A 14537-nucleotide genomic window follows, 5' to 3' on the forward strand; every position below is an offset into this window, starting at 1 on the left:
GTCTTCAGAATGGGAGTCATTGAGGCTCATAAGACTAAAGAATATCTGAAGACTTGAACCTCTATCTGACCATATAGTCGTACGCATAGAAATGCAGAAAACTGTTGCTACTTTCTCTGAGAGTGGGCGTTCTGCACTGATCAGTTCAAGGGCATGACACAGAATCAGACAAGACACAAAGAAACCCATGTAAAAAGTGCTACTGGCAGCTTTTGCGCTTAATAACATCAGTGTGTACCGATGATTTGTCAGTCTGCCATTACAAGTGCACTGAAGTGTTGTTTGGATGGGTTACTAGGGAGGAAAGTACTACTCTTCAAAACGTATCTGTTGACTCACGCTGAGCAGAGATCACCTGCAGCAGTGCTGATGCAACGTTCATCATGAAAGAGGAGACAAACACGCTTTCTGCTCTATGTTTGCAGCGTTGTTTAAAAAAAGCTTGGTAGTGATTTAAAGCAAATTAAGGTTCTCTTAGTTTTGCCAAAGGTAACCTTCATTTTAATTTGTTCATTAAAGATGAAAAAAACATTTGTTTAAAAAAAAAAAAGTTGTGGGGATTTAATTTTAAAAGGGTCGTCTGAGTAATTGTTTTCCCTGATCTTTAGAAGTGTTTAAGTTCAGCAAAAGTTCAAGGAAAGTTTTAGTGTTTCCACCACTCAACATCCTCCACATTCTAAAATTGATTTTTTAAAGTATACTTAACTTTTTTTCTTCTTCTTTTTAAACAATTAACAATAACAGGTACATCTAAAATACATCGTTTACTTACTTATTCATTATTACTTATTTTATTTTTTTTTTGTTTTGCTTATTATTATTATTTTTATTTATATGCATATATATATATATATATATATATATATATATATATATATATATATATATATATATATATATATATATATTTTTTTATTAATTTATTTATTTATTTATTTATTTATTTATTTATTTATTTATTAATTAATTAATTTATTTATTTATTTATTGAAAAAAAAACCTTAATTGCAATGGTCATTTAGAACAGATTTTTGTTATACTTAAATCTAAATCTCTTTTGCCTGTTTGTGTACATGTATGTGTATTTTTTTCTGTGTATATGAGTGTGTTTACAGTGCTCAGCATATATAAGCACACCCCTAATCTATATTTTAAATTCATATTTTCAATAGGAAGTTATTCAATATTATATTTGTGCATATGCATTAGATTAGTCAGTACTGAAGCCAAATAGAAAAAAATATTAAATACAAATTAAAAACGAGGAAAAATCAAGAAAAACAAAAAGAAATTAAATATTGTAGATAATTTTTTTCTCAATATTTTATTTGAATTTAATTGAATTGTTTGCCAAAATTGTATTAATATTGCAATATACATCGCAGAAAAATAATATCGCAATGTCAGATATTTCCAGCATCGTGCACCCGTTGTATGTATGTATGTATGTATGTATGTATGTATGTATGTATGCTATAATACTCAATTACTCAAAACAACAGCACAAGTATTACCAGATTGCTTTTTTGAATGTCAATTTGTGCTTGTTTCATTTATGAATTGCAATCTTAAAGTGTTTAGAAACATCAGTTGCAAAAATACATTGTATACATTCATTCATTAACTTTTCTGCGTTAAGGCTGATTTTTACTTCTGCGTCAATCACAGACGTAAGCTCTGGCACAGCTGTCACACGATTGGTCTGCTTGATAGCAGTGACAGTGTAGGGGCTGCTGAGAGCTGCGAGCCCAATAGAGCGGTTGTATCGATTCCCAAAAAGGAGCTCCTGATGGAAACTTTTGTTTTGTGTTTACCTTGTGATTAAAGTTGTTGCACGTCCACCTTTTCCCGGCTTCGAATAAATAAGTTTTAGCTACTTGTACATGAAGTTAGCGTTCAGAAAAAAAACAAAACATAAACTCAACACAGAGCAATATATAAACCTACTGCCAGCTGGTGCTTCAGAAGTGTTATTGCAGAGCAACACAAACAGCACACAGAAATATGCACATCTACGCGCAAGGCAGGTGCCATGGGTCACACTGATCACTCGACGCAGAAGTAAATCAGCCTTTAGTATTTATCAGGGGTTGCCCCAGCGGAATGAACCACCAACTATTCTGACATATGTTTTACACAGCTGATACCCTTCCGGCCACAACCCAGTACTGGAAAACACCCACATGCTCGCATTCACACACTCACTATAGCCAATGTTGTTCACCCAGTTCACCTATAGCGCATGTCTTTGGTCTGCAGGGGAAACCGGAGCACCCAGAGGAAACCCATGTGGTCTCGGGGAGAACATACAGACTCCACACAAAAATGCCTTCTGGCCCACCCGGGACTCGAACCAGCGACCTTCTTGCTATGAGGTTAGCCACAGTTCCACGTATTGTATACTATCTAAACATAATAAAACAAAAGGAATAGCTAAAATACCACATATTTCCAGTGTTAACGAGTAGCAAGGTTCTGTAGGTGCTTGTGTTGTTCTTGAGTGTTACTCCTCTGCAAACAAGGTGGTCCAATTTTGAGGGGATTTTCCTAAATCCATGTCTAACCACATCACAAATAAACAAAATACACTGGGAACATTTTTGCACCATTCAGTGTACGATTTAATCTGTTCCCCAGCGAGATCTGCTAGTGCAATTTCAATGATGCTTCTCATTCAGAACAGAAGCATATCAAGCTGTATATCTATATTTGAGACGTGAGGCATATGTTTCTTCCTCGTTTAGTTTTTGATTTAAGTTTCATAGCCTATTAAGACACCGATTTGCCAGACAAATAGTAGATACAGTGCAATCAAGAAAAGCAATGAAATCGTTTATATGGAGAAAATCAACAAAGCAAGTTGTGCAGAAAGATAAAAAAGATGGCATTCTTTCTGATCTACAATATAATTGCGTTTCGTATTGGTAGTAGAATGCATGAATGTGGATAGAACAGGCTTTACCTTTGATCTGTTGTTCTGTTTTAGAGGAATGCACATGATTGTGATCTCTGATTAGTACCAACAAAACACCCTTTTGACGCTGTGTGTTTGAAAGTGCAATTGTGTTTTTCATAAACGATTTTTTGGGAGGTTTTTTGCCTCAAGACATGTCATAGTAATAGCTATTGTATTTTAGATTTACACAAACATTCACCCCCCTCTGACCCTTTGAATTCGACTAGCTTTGTCTTGTTCTTGTGAGGAGTTTTTTTGTTTTTTTAACAATGCAATGAAAATATTTCTTTGCTACTGTCTCTTATGGTTTGCTGTCAGGTGCAATATAGTTTGCACATACCCATCCTTCAATGACTGCCTACTTGTACAATGTGACGGATTCCCAAATGTCATAAAATAATGTGTGCTTAATTCTCAGTAATGTTGGGGGGAAAGTTGGAAGTCTGAGACTGAATAAGATTTGGAGAGATTTCCCCATATATGTTTCGTATCATTAGTTTGGTGCCAGCAGGAATAATAGCATCATCATAGTGATTTGGAATAATAGTGTCTATCCTACCTCCTTCCCTTATTATTACTCTAGCTCTACTGGGGTGGTGTAAATCTGGACAGTTGTATATTAATGTATTGAGTGTCTTGGAATGATTTTTGGAGCAAACCATTTTTGCTGCTTTTAATAAAGTTAATTCATTATATTTTTTGTTTAACTTTGAAGATGTGTCTATATCAGAAATGCCCAAACTAGGGTCCATGGGCCAAAGATAGCCCACGTAAACTTTTGATTTAGCCTGCCATTCCATCTGAGAAGAGAGGGAGGATGATGGGGACTGTTTCAAGATTGTTTTTTCAAATCTAATATGATCTTTTGTTTGATCAGATTTGTTTTGTATGATCTTTATTGTTAAAATCTGATTGAAATTAAATGTTTTAATTAAATATTGTAAATGAATCAGATTTTTTTTAAATATGCATATCTGATGGACAGAGGACAGTGCAGAAACTTTGTATAGCAAATCAAGGCAAAGGCAGATTCTGCTTGACTAGTTTATTTGGCATTGAAATACACTGTTTACTTTATGACACTGTTCACATTTGTGTTCACCATGTTTTTAATGCAATAGGTTATAATTTTAGAGTTATACTGCATTAGTTAATACGATTAGTAATGTTTTAACATTTTTAAATATTAGAAAATTAATTAGGAAATTACTCAATTACCTTACTTTAATGTAATATAGTTTGGTATATTTACCTTCAGCCCATGGCTTATAATGATATTTGGTTTGTGGCCCTTTTATACAAAAAAAGTTTGGGCACCCCTGGTCTACAGTGCAACCGGAAAGTATTCATAGCGCTTCACTTTTTCCACATATTTTTATGTTACAGTCTTATTCCAAAATGGATTACATTTATTTATTTCCAAAATTTTACACACTATACCCTATAATTACAATGTTTTTTTTTTTTTTTTATTGTTGCAAATTTATTAAAAATAAAAAACCTGAAAAATCACATGAACATAGCTATTCACAGCCTTTGCTCAATACATTGTTGATGCACCTTTGGCAGCAATTACAGCTTCAAGTCTTTTTAAACATATGTCACAAGCTTGACACACCTGTCTTTGGGAATTTTAGCTTTTTTTTTTGTGGAACAGATCTAACAAAAAAATGTGGAAAAAGTGAAGAGCTATGAATACTTTCCAGATGGACTGTATAGTTTGTCAAGATTACCTGTGTTCTTTTTAGTGTCATTTATTCATAAACAGACATGTGCAAAAACAGCGCCCTAGTGCATCCATGTCCTGACGCTGGCTAAGAGCTCTTTCGGTCCGTTTAGAAACTTTTTAGTGTAAAAGTGAACCACACCAATATTAAAAAGCAACATTGTAACAATTTTAATCCCTGTTTTGTAACAAAACAGTCGATCTACAGGTGTGAAAGCACCCTAAATAGTTAATAATATCATGTTAATAAGTTTTTTAGGTAAAGAAACACACAAGCCTGCCACTCTTATGGTCAAAACAGTTTAACAAAGAACTAAAATATTTCTCAAATTAATTTAAATGCTGTTTTTGCAACTCATACATTTTTTTTTTCACTTTTTGTTTTCAAAAATTTTACAATATTTAATAGATTTTACTGCGTTAATCAGTTTTTTTAAATCTAAAAATGTTTCACCAGAAAAAAAAAAAAAAAAAAGATATGAAGAGTTCAATGCAAAAACCTTCAAATAGCACCTGAAATGTTCTTCTAAAATGAGCATTTATTACAGGCTCCTGTGTGTATGTTCTGTAATTTCACTATTAGGGCAAAGAAGAAGTTCTTTTCATGGGCTTCAAAGTCAAATAACTCAACCTAAACAAAGGAGGCTGAGAATAATGCTATTTTTAATAGAAATTTCAGGCATCACTTAAAGATTTTTACATCTGAACTTTTTATTACACTCACACACACACAGATAAAATATAGATACCCTTCTATAGAGAAACCCTCCTTTCTCAGAAAGTGATCAAAAGTGGTCAATAAACTGCACCATAGTAACAGGTGTAAACTGGTCCTTGTGCTCTGCCTTCTTTTTATCCTCTCTCTGTGTTATCATGACCTTTGGTGCTTTCTTCCTTCCTGTTGTGATGCACCCAGCAGAGCAGTACACTGAGACTGTTCACAGCTAAAGCGCTGTCTGTCCTTGCCCTTTAACCCTCCCTCACACTCACATGCACACACTCACACACCCCCTTTACTCTTCAGTTGTCACTATACATAAAAAGTTCCAGGCCTGCAGCTTGAATTGCATAGAAAGCTTCATTTATAGCCTATCAGACTCCACCCCGCCATCAGTAGCAGCAGTCGTCCCGCATGAGGCCAGTGAGGGAAAGCGTCTTTAATAGGGTAGAAAAAGAGAGGATCAATAGGCCTACTCAAAGGAATTCATTTTGAGTCTGGAAAGAGTCCATCTGTAGATTTTTTTTTTCACCCACAAATTAGCCGAATAAAGTGCCTGTAGCTTGTATGAAGGACTGTTGCTTGGACCGCCTGCTAGCTGAGCAGCATGGGAGAGGCCTGCTGAATAGCATTATCAAATGGGAAATTATTGCTTGGAATAATCAGTTACTGCTTTGATGACTGTGCGTGAATTAAAGCAGACTGTTTTGGGAAAAGCGAGATCCTCATAGCGCATAATTGTCAGTGGCTCACCCGGCGGAGCCTCAGTTATGATTGATTGCCTTCAGACTACTTCATACTTTACCCTCTGACCCCTGAATGGTATTCTATTATTTTTCTTATTTCTCCTCTTGCCCTTTGTAGTGAACTCCAGGGATCTCCTCACATTGTTGCTCTGATGCTTCCGCGTGTAATGAGTTTGATGTCTACGGAAAGATATTCAAGGCGAGCACAATTGGTCTTGTAGCCGTGATGTTTGCTCTCGAAGATTCACTAGCGTCTGTCTTTGCCCAGAGACACAAGCATCCTCCCACTTAGATAACGTATTCCTTTATCGACTGAACCCAATTAAAAAAAAAACTCGGAAATCATGGGGAATTCATTTGATATCGCTGATTCTTATCACCGCCATGTGCGCACAAGCGATTAAAGATGAATGGCATCTCTATCATCATCTTATGCAGTCTTTTTCTAAATCTGAAATTAAATTGTGGATGGGCAGACAAGTGAATGTTGGTACATATGGATTGTTTTTTTTATAGTATTTATTGTTTGGATGATTAGCAGGATAGAAAAATAAGAATATTCATTCATTTTCTTTGCGGCTTAGTCGCTTTATTAATCTGTGGTTGCCACAACGCAATGAACCAACAACTTAGCCAGCATATGTTTTAAACAGCGGATGCCCTTCCAGCTGCAACCCATCTCTGGGAAACATTCATATACACTGATTCACTTATACAGTACGAACAATTTAGCCTACCCAGTTAACCTGTACCCCATGTCTTTGGACTGTGGGGGAAACCGGAGCACCTGGAGGAAACCCATGCGAATGCTGGGAGAACATGCAAACTCCATACAGGAATGCCAACTGACCCAGCCGAGGCTCGAACCAGCAACCTTCTTGCTGTGAGGCGACAGTACTACCTACTGCTCCCTCACGTCACCCAAATAAGAATATTTTTTTTATTTTCTATTTATGTTCATAAGTATGGATAATTCATGCAAAAATGAAAATGTTGCTATCATTTATTTCTGCAGAATACAATACTTTGAAGAGTGCTAGTCTAATTACAGTTTTTCACAGCTGCTTTGGTACATTTTTCAGATCAAAATTGAAATTTGCAAAACAGTAAGTGTATTTCTCATACAAGTAGCACCATGGATTACCTGCAAAACCCAGTATTTAGCTCAAATTTAGCTCAGCTTGAGTATAGTGCACTCAATGTCATGTCTGAGATGATTTGCGCTTTGTGACATCCAAAGATGGGTACACTGTGGTCATAAGGAGATGGGCATGGTCAACAGCAATGCTCAGGTAGGCTGCGGTGTTTACATGATGCTCAGTAAGTACTAATGGGCCCAAAGTGTGCTAAGAAAAGATCCCCCACACCATTACACCACCACCAGCCTGAACCGTTGATACAAGGCAAAATGGAACCATGCTTTCATGTTGTTTATGCCAAATTCTGATCCTTCCATCCGAATGTTGCAGTAGAAATCAAGACTCTTCAGACCGGGCTCTTCCATTGTCCAATTTTAAGAGCCTGTGCAAATTGTAGCCTCAGTTTCATGTTATTAGCTGACAGGAGTGGCACCCGCTGTGGTCTTCTGCTGCTGTAGCCCATCCGCTTTAAGTTGGACGTGTTGTACATTCAGACAAGCTTGTCTGCAGACCTCGGCTGTAACGAGTGGTCATTTGAGTTACTGTTGCCTTTCAATCAGCTCGAACCAGTCTGGCCATTCTCCTCTGACCTCTGGCATCAACAAGACATTTACACCCACAGAACGGCTGCTCACTGGATGTTTTCTCTTTTTCAGACCATTCTCTGTAAACCCTAGAGATGGTTGTGCATGAAAATCCCAGTTGTTCAGCTGTTTCTGAAATACTCAGACCAGCCTGTCTGGCACCAACAACCATGCCACGTTCAAAGTCACTTAAATCACGCTTCTTCCCCATTTTGATGCTTGGTTTAAAGTGCAGCAGATCATCTTGACCATGTCTACATGCCTAAATGTGTTGAGTTGCTGCCATGTGATTGGCTGATTAGAAATTTGCGTTAACAAGCAGTTGGACAAGTGTACCTAATAAAGTGGCCAGTGAGTGTAAAAAAAAAAAAAGCCATTTTGCATCTAAAGACCTATGTCATGAACAAACAATTAAATGTGAAGGGTGAGAATATTCAACAGACCAGAATGAGGAAATGAGGAATGAGGAAATGAGGAATGAACATCATATAAGCAATTGATAATCATTTTCACGGACGTACAAAATCAATTGCAACACGTTCAAATGAAAAATTAGAAACTACTTTTTTTGATCTGCATAACTGACACAATGATTGGAAGATAGAGCAGGTAGTTTTAAAAAATTTCAATTTGGATCTGAGAAATGGACCAAAGTGACTGAGAAAAACTAAACCACTCTTTTTGGGTACAGCAAGAGGCATTTCTCGAAATATCTTCTGTAAGGCTTTTAATTGCATTTATTATTCTACAATGAAGCAGTCAGCAGTGATTCTTCATGTTGGTTCAATCAAAAGGGCAAGTTGTTCATGGTGTGTCAGCCGAAATTAGTAGCTGTTTTTGAAATACCATGCAATTTAAGGAAAGCTGCTTTAATCTTGTTGTTTTATTTTTATTTATTTATTTTTTAAGATTTTTGGTCATGCTACAGGGTTATTTTTTTACTTTTTGTGGCTGGATCACATTATCAAATCGATAAACATCGAGAAAAATAGCAAAGATCTCCGCAATATTTCAGAAACTTGTCTGTGACTGACCATTGTTTTTTGTGAATAAAAAAAGATTGAAACATATAAAAGCACAAACCCCATGAGATGCTGAGAAAGCAGATGTATTTAAAAGGAAAATGAGCTTTGCTCTCTCCTCTTGTGAAGAAAAAAAAAAGAAGAAATCCAAGCACTGAAGTCAGAGCCAAGGTCGGCGGATATGCTGGAACTCCAACTGCGAGAGTTGAAAGACTGAAATACTTCCAGTTAAGTAAGTAGAAGCCATTAAAAGTCATGTCACTGTGCTGCTCCCTTATGTATGAGTAACTGATATAATCACCGGCGATGTGCACCAGCTCACGTGCTGCTCATCGCCATGCATGCTACACACTAACAGTTCACCAACTATCTAACACCCTTTGCGTCTTGCCTCTGCTCAAAGCATGTGTGCCCTGCATATGAAACAGGCCTGTGTAATCCAATCGTGGAAACGTATGCCCTGAAGAGCCACATTGCCTGCCTATGCATGTTGATAATCCTGTTTATGTAATCCATGGCATGTTGCTTGGAATAAACCGAGTGACATTTAACTGCTTTTTATGCAAACACATTCTCTTGCAATTAATTATTTTAGGCCTTTCATGTAGCATCCTTTACCTCAGCGCGTGCGTTAATGAACGATCTCCCCTCCATCCTGCAGACCTCACGTCAGATTCCCAGCGCACTTGTGTCACTATTGAACTCCAGAGATTCGACTCTGATGAATGGATAGTGCTATGAGGAAACACAAGAATGCGGAGCAGTGAGGTAATGCTCGTCCCAGACAGTTTGCAGACGGAGCGAGAAAGCTCCATGCGAGTAAGAGGGATCTGATAATAGCTGAGGAAGGAGTCATCTCAGCGGGAGCCTGTCCTGAATTACTAGCTCCCTTTATGAAGTGCTATGGCTGGGGAATGCTAATGAGACATTTGATGAAGCATAGAGGACCAAGTCAAGTTGACTTTATTCGCATAACATAAGAGTTGATATGCTGGAAAAAATGGGAAACAAATCGTATTATTTTTTGACTATTTTGGTCAAAATTGTAGTCTTATTTGTTTTATTTTGGACAGAATAAAAGCATATATTTTATTCTGCATATATTTTATTCTTTATACAGCAAAGTTTATATTTTTAAATCATTTTATGGTTAGTATTATTAGCCCCTTTAAGCACTTTTTTTTCTGATTGTCTATTGAGCAAACCACTTTTACACAATGACTTGCCTAATTACCCTAACTCTCCGAAATAACCTAGTTAGGCCTTTAAATTGCACTTTAATCTGAATACTAGTATCGGTCCCACTTTATATTGAGTGTCCTTAACTACTATGTACTTCCATCAAAAAAATAAATACAATGTACTTACTGTGTTTATAATGTATTTGAGAACACTTGTGGTGCTTTTGAGTTGGGATAGAGGTTGGGTTATGGACAGGTTTAGTGGTATGGGTAGGTTTAAGGGTGGGTTAAGGTGTAAGGGATGGTCAACAGTGTATTTACAAATGTAATTACAAAAGTTAATTACAGATGTAATTACATACATGTATTTAATCAAGCATAAGTACACAGTAAATACATGTATTTACACAATAAGTACATTGTAACAAACTATTAATTCCTGTGTAAGCACATATTAGTTAAGGCCACTTAATATAAAGTGTGACCCTAGTATCTTGAAAAATATCTAGTAAAATAGTATGTACTGTTATGATGATAAAGATAAAAGAAATCAGTTATTAAACAGAACTACTAGTTTTCCAAGATTTTGCAATCGCGGAATCCAACGCAAAATCAAAGTTCGCAAATTTTTGCGATCCTGCAAAATTCTTAAATGCAAAATAATGTAAATAATCTCATAAAACATCCAATTCCAAACCATATAATCAAATTAGATTTATTTCAGTTTGCAATTAAGTGTTCTACATGACTTATAGACGTTACATACGCAGCGCATGTGATGTATTTGAGTGTCTTTTAAAATTTTGGTCAAAATATAAGTCTTATTTGTTTTATGAACAGACAGAAAAGCAAGCAGCTTACAATGATGGAGATTGGTTTAGGGATGACAGCCACTGGACTTGACTGAATTGAAGGGCATTAGTTGTGTTTTACATGTATGGCTGGTATTATGATCTGCGTCAAATTGATAAACTATGTTGTTTAACTTTTTTCCTGAAGTTGATGAGATAAAACGTTTCCCTGCCATTGATGTGTTCTATGGGAATTTGTCTTTTAGGTTTATTACAGTAGGGGAAGCCCTAATAAATGTCCTAAGGGGGTACATGATGTCAGATGCTCTGGGGAGTGAAATCTGAGAGAAAGTAAGATCGTGGATGAAAAATTATACAGCCTTTCTTTGGCTTAATCCCTGTCATTTTAGATCTGTTTTAGATTGTGTCTTGACAAAAGACAGACATAAAGAAGCTTTATTTTTATGATTTGTGTCATTGCCATTGTGTCAGATTGCACACTTAACATAGTGGGTTACCTAATATGGTAAATCAGATAAGAATATATATATATATATATATATATATATATATATATATATATATATATATATATATATATATATATATATAATTTTTATATTTATATATATATTTCTTTAATCGCAAAAATGTCTTCAAATTTCTTAAATTGTCTTTTTTTTTCTTAAATTGTCATAAATTGTCATTTTTATTGCAAAATAATCTAAAAAAAAAGCATTAAAAACTAGGAGGTCTGATAAGAACTAAGTTATTAAAACTATCGGTTAGAAATGTGTTTCTTATTTACATTAAACAGTAATTTGGGTGAAAATATACCAATAATTTAGGAGTGGTAATAACTCTGACTTCAATTGGAGATAGATAGATAGATAGATCATCATAAGTCATTAAAATTAAAAGAATTACATAATACAGTGGAATTAATACATACAATTTGTTCGTCACTGTAAGAATAAAATTAGATTTTGTTTCTTGTTAAAGCAAAAGTCCTTCAGTCAAGAGCAGTAAGTGATTTTGTCCTTTTGTTATTTGATTGATGATAATAATAAGCACAGTTAGCGGCAGGGATATAGTGAACCGTTACTCGATTCACTTTGCTTGTTCATTCAGAACTCTTTGTTCATTTATTACAAAACAAACAAGGGTTTGCTTTAAAAATCCCTAATCGTCACATTTTGGCACTTTTTGCATGTATTTAATCATTTAGGCACTCACTTTGAGCTGAAAAGGAAGTGTACATAAGAATTGTTTGATGTTGATTAATATTCTTTTTATAAACATTGGAGGCCGAAATTGAATATGCACAGCCCTATATAGCATGGGCAAGTGACATGCCAGTGGTGTGAATGTACAAGGTTGTTGGTTTTCTTTGAGCAGATGGAGATAAGGAGCGGAGAATCTCAACAGGGCATTTAAGAATTGGCACCTGTGTCATGGTGTCAGGTAGACCTGTAGAGACGACCTGCTTTATGAAGGCTTAACTGCTTTAATCGAGGTTTTGTAATGGAATGTATTACTTACTCTAGGTCCCTATATTACTGCAGAACACAAGGGGCCCAATTCAATTATGTCTTTATCATACATTCTCATATCCAATCAGTCCTCATGAGACACGACCACATCATAATGGAACTTTTAGCAGTCCTGCATTGTGGAACAGATTTTTTTTCTGTAGTTTTAACTGTGGCAGCCTCTGTTTTAGCATTAAGGCCCAATCCCAGTTCTATCTCTTAGCCCTTCCCCTTACCCCTACCCCTCATTTTGCATGTTCACTTGAAAAGGGTTAGGGTGTCCCAATTCTCTTTAGCTTGAATATGTAGGGCTAAGAGGAAGGGCTAGATACCCCTTGAAACAGATTTTTCAGGACCACACTCGAAACCAAAGGGTAAGAAAATTTCCAAAAATACACCATCTACAAAGGCAGCATGGCTATTACAAAAAAAAAACAAAAAACATATGTTTTAATATATTCATAACCGTGTTTGTTTTACCGTTATGTTTTTTTTTTAAAGTTAAAATAAAAAGCGCAAAATTCCGTTATCTATAATTCATAATAATAACTCTAGTAGTCCTACAATATTCTGACCCAATCAGAAAAGTCTAGTGGCTAGGAGCTTTTTACAGTGTCTGCTATAATGTTAATGTTGTCTTCTTGTGTTTAGATAAATATGGCCACTGCGTAAATGCACAGTACAGTTACGATCTTACTGCCACATTATATTGTTATGACAACATAATACATGTCTTCAGTGAGTCCCTGAAAACAAATACCAAAAATTACGCAACTGGAATAACTACAGCAGTCGCGATCGTCTGATCTCATATGAAGCAAGAGATGGCGATGACTTGTGCAGGTGCTCCCATTTCTTAAGGGAAAATCTTGAAGCCCTTCACATTCTGTTTCAAGGGCCAAGGAAAAGGGCAACAAAAATAGAATTGAGATTGAGCCTTATTCATTTTACAAGCATTGTTTTTTTTTATTTTTGAGATACAAGATGCAGTCAAAGAAGGCAGGTATATGTTTTTGTTCGCAACAAATTAAACATACAGCAATACTTATTTAAAGAAAACATTAAATGCAAGTAAAGCATGTACTTTATATGTTAATGTTTGTGAAGGAAAAACACCCTGTAGTTAAAGTAATTTGCAACTAATAAAGTTATGGTAACTGTAAAACTGCTTTTGTAAAGTTGCTTTGAAACAGGAATTACTATAAAAATAAACTTGACTTTGTATAGATTAAATTTGCTAGATTTGACATCACACTGCTTTGTTTACTGCAGTAACCAAGGCAACACCATTATCCCTGCTGTTCTGTAGGCGCCACTTGCTGGATTAGCATGTTTATTCAATAGATGAATAGACCATTTCACATTTCCGGGTTTCTCATCAGTGGAAGTTGTCAGCTGGTTAAACTCAGGGCCTACTCACACTATGCCATCCGTACCATGCCCAGGCCCGTTTCCCGGATCGTTTGAGAAGTGTGAGTGCGCTGAATCGGGCTCAAGCACGGTTCACTTGGCCGGCCCTGGCCCGGTTGGAAGAGGTGTGCCTGAGCGCGGTTCACTTGGGCTTTGGAGCGGTACGCTTGTGTGTGAGTGCAAAACGGGCCAAAGCCCGAAACTGAAAGTGAGACGTGACTTTTAAGGGGCTGTTTCATATGGATTTATTAATCATTCTTACTGTTCAGTGATCGCAAACTGCCGTAGTTTATTAAAGACGAGAACTCACTTCACGACAGCTGTGCGGCTTCAGCAGACCTCCTCATTCCTGCAGCACGAGAGCTTTATGATTGTTTATGAGCACCAAAAGTGGCGGATCTGTTCGGCGAAATATCTGACTGCGTGTCACCGCATCCCTAAGGACTGTTTGGCGAAATATTTGACTGCATGTCACTGCATATCAAACCGACTGAAACGATATAACTAGAGAAATCTCCATTGTGCTGCTAAGTGAGAGAGCGCTTCTCACTGAACAGCGCAGCAGCGATGACGTAAGCCTGCCGAGGCCCATTTGTGTTGTGAGTGCGGGCCGTCGGGGGAGACGGGAGGGGGGACAACCGTGCTTTGGCCCGGTTCGAGGCAACTGTACCTAGTGTGAGTACGATCTCAGAGTGCAGTGAATGGGAGATTACAACAAATATTTTTTTACAA

This window comes from Danio rerio, chromosome 14 (genome assembly GCF_052040795.2).
Source record: "Danio rerio strain M-AB ecotype USA chromosome 14, GRCz13ab, whole genome shotgun sequence".
Classification (NCBI taxonomy): Eukaryota; Metazoa; Chordata; class Actinopteri; order Cypriniformes; family Danionidae; genus Danio; species Danio rerio.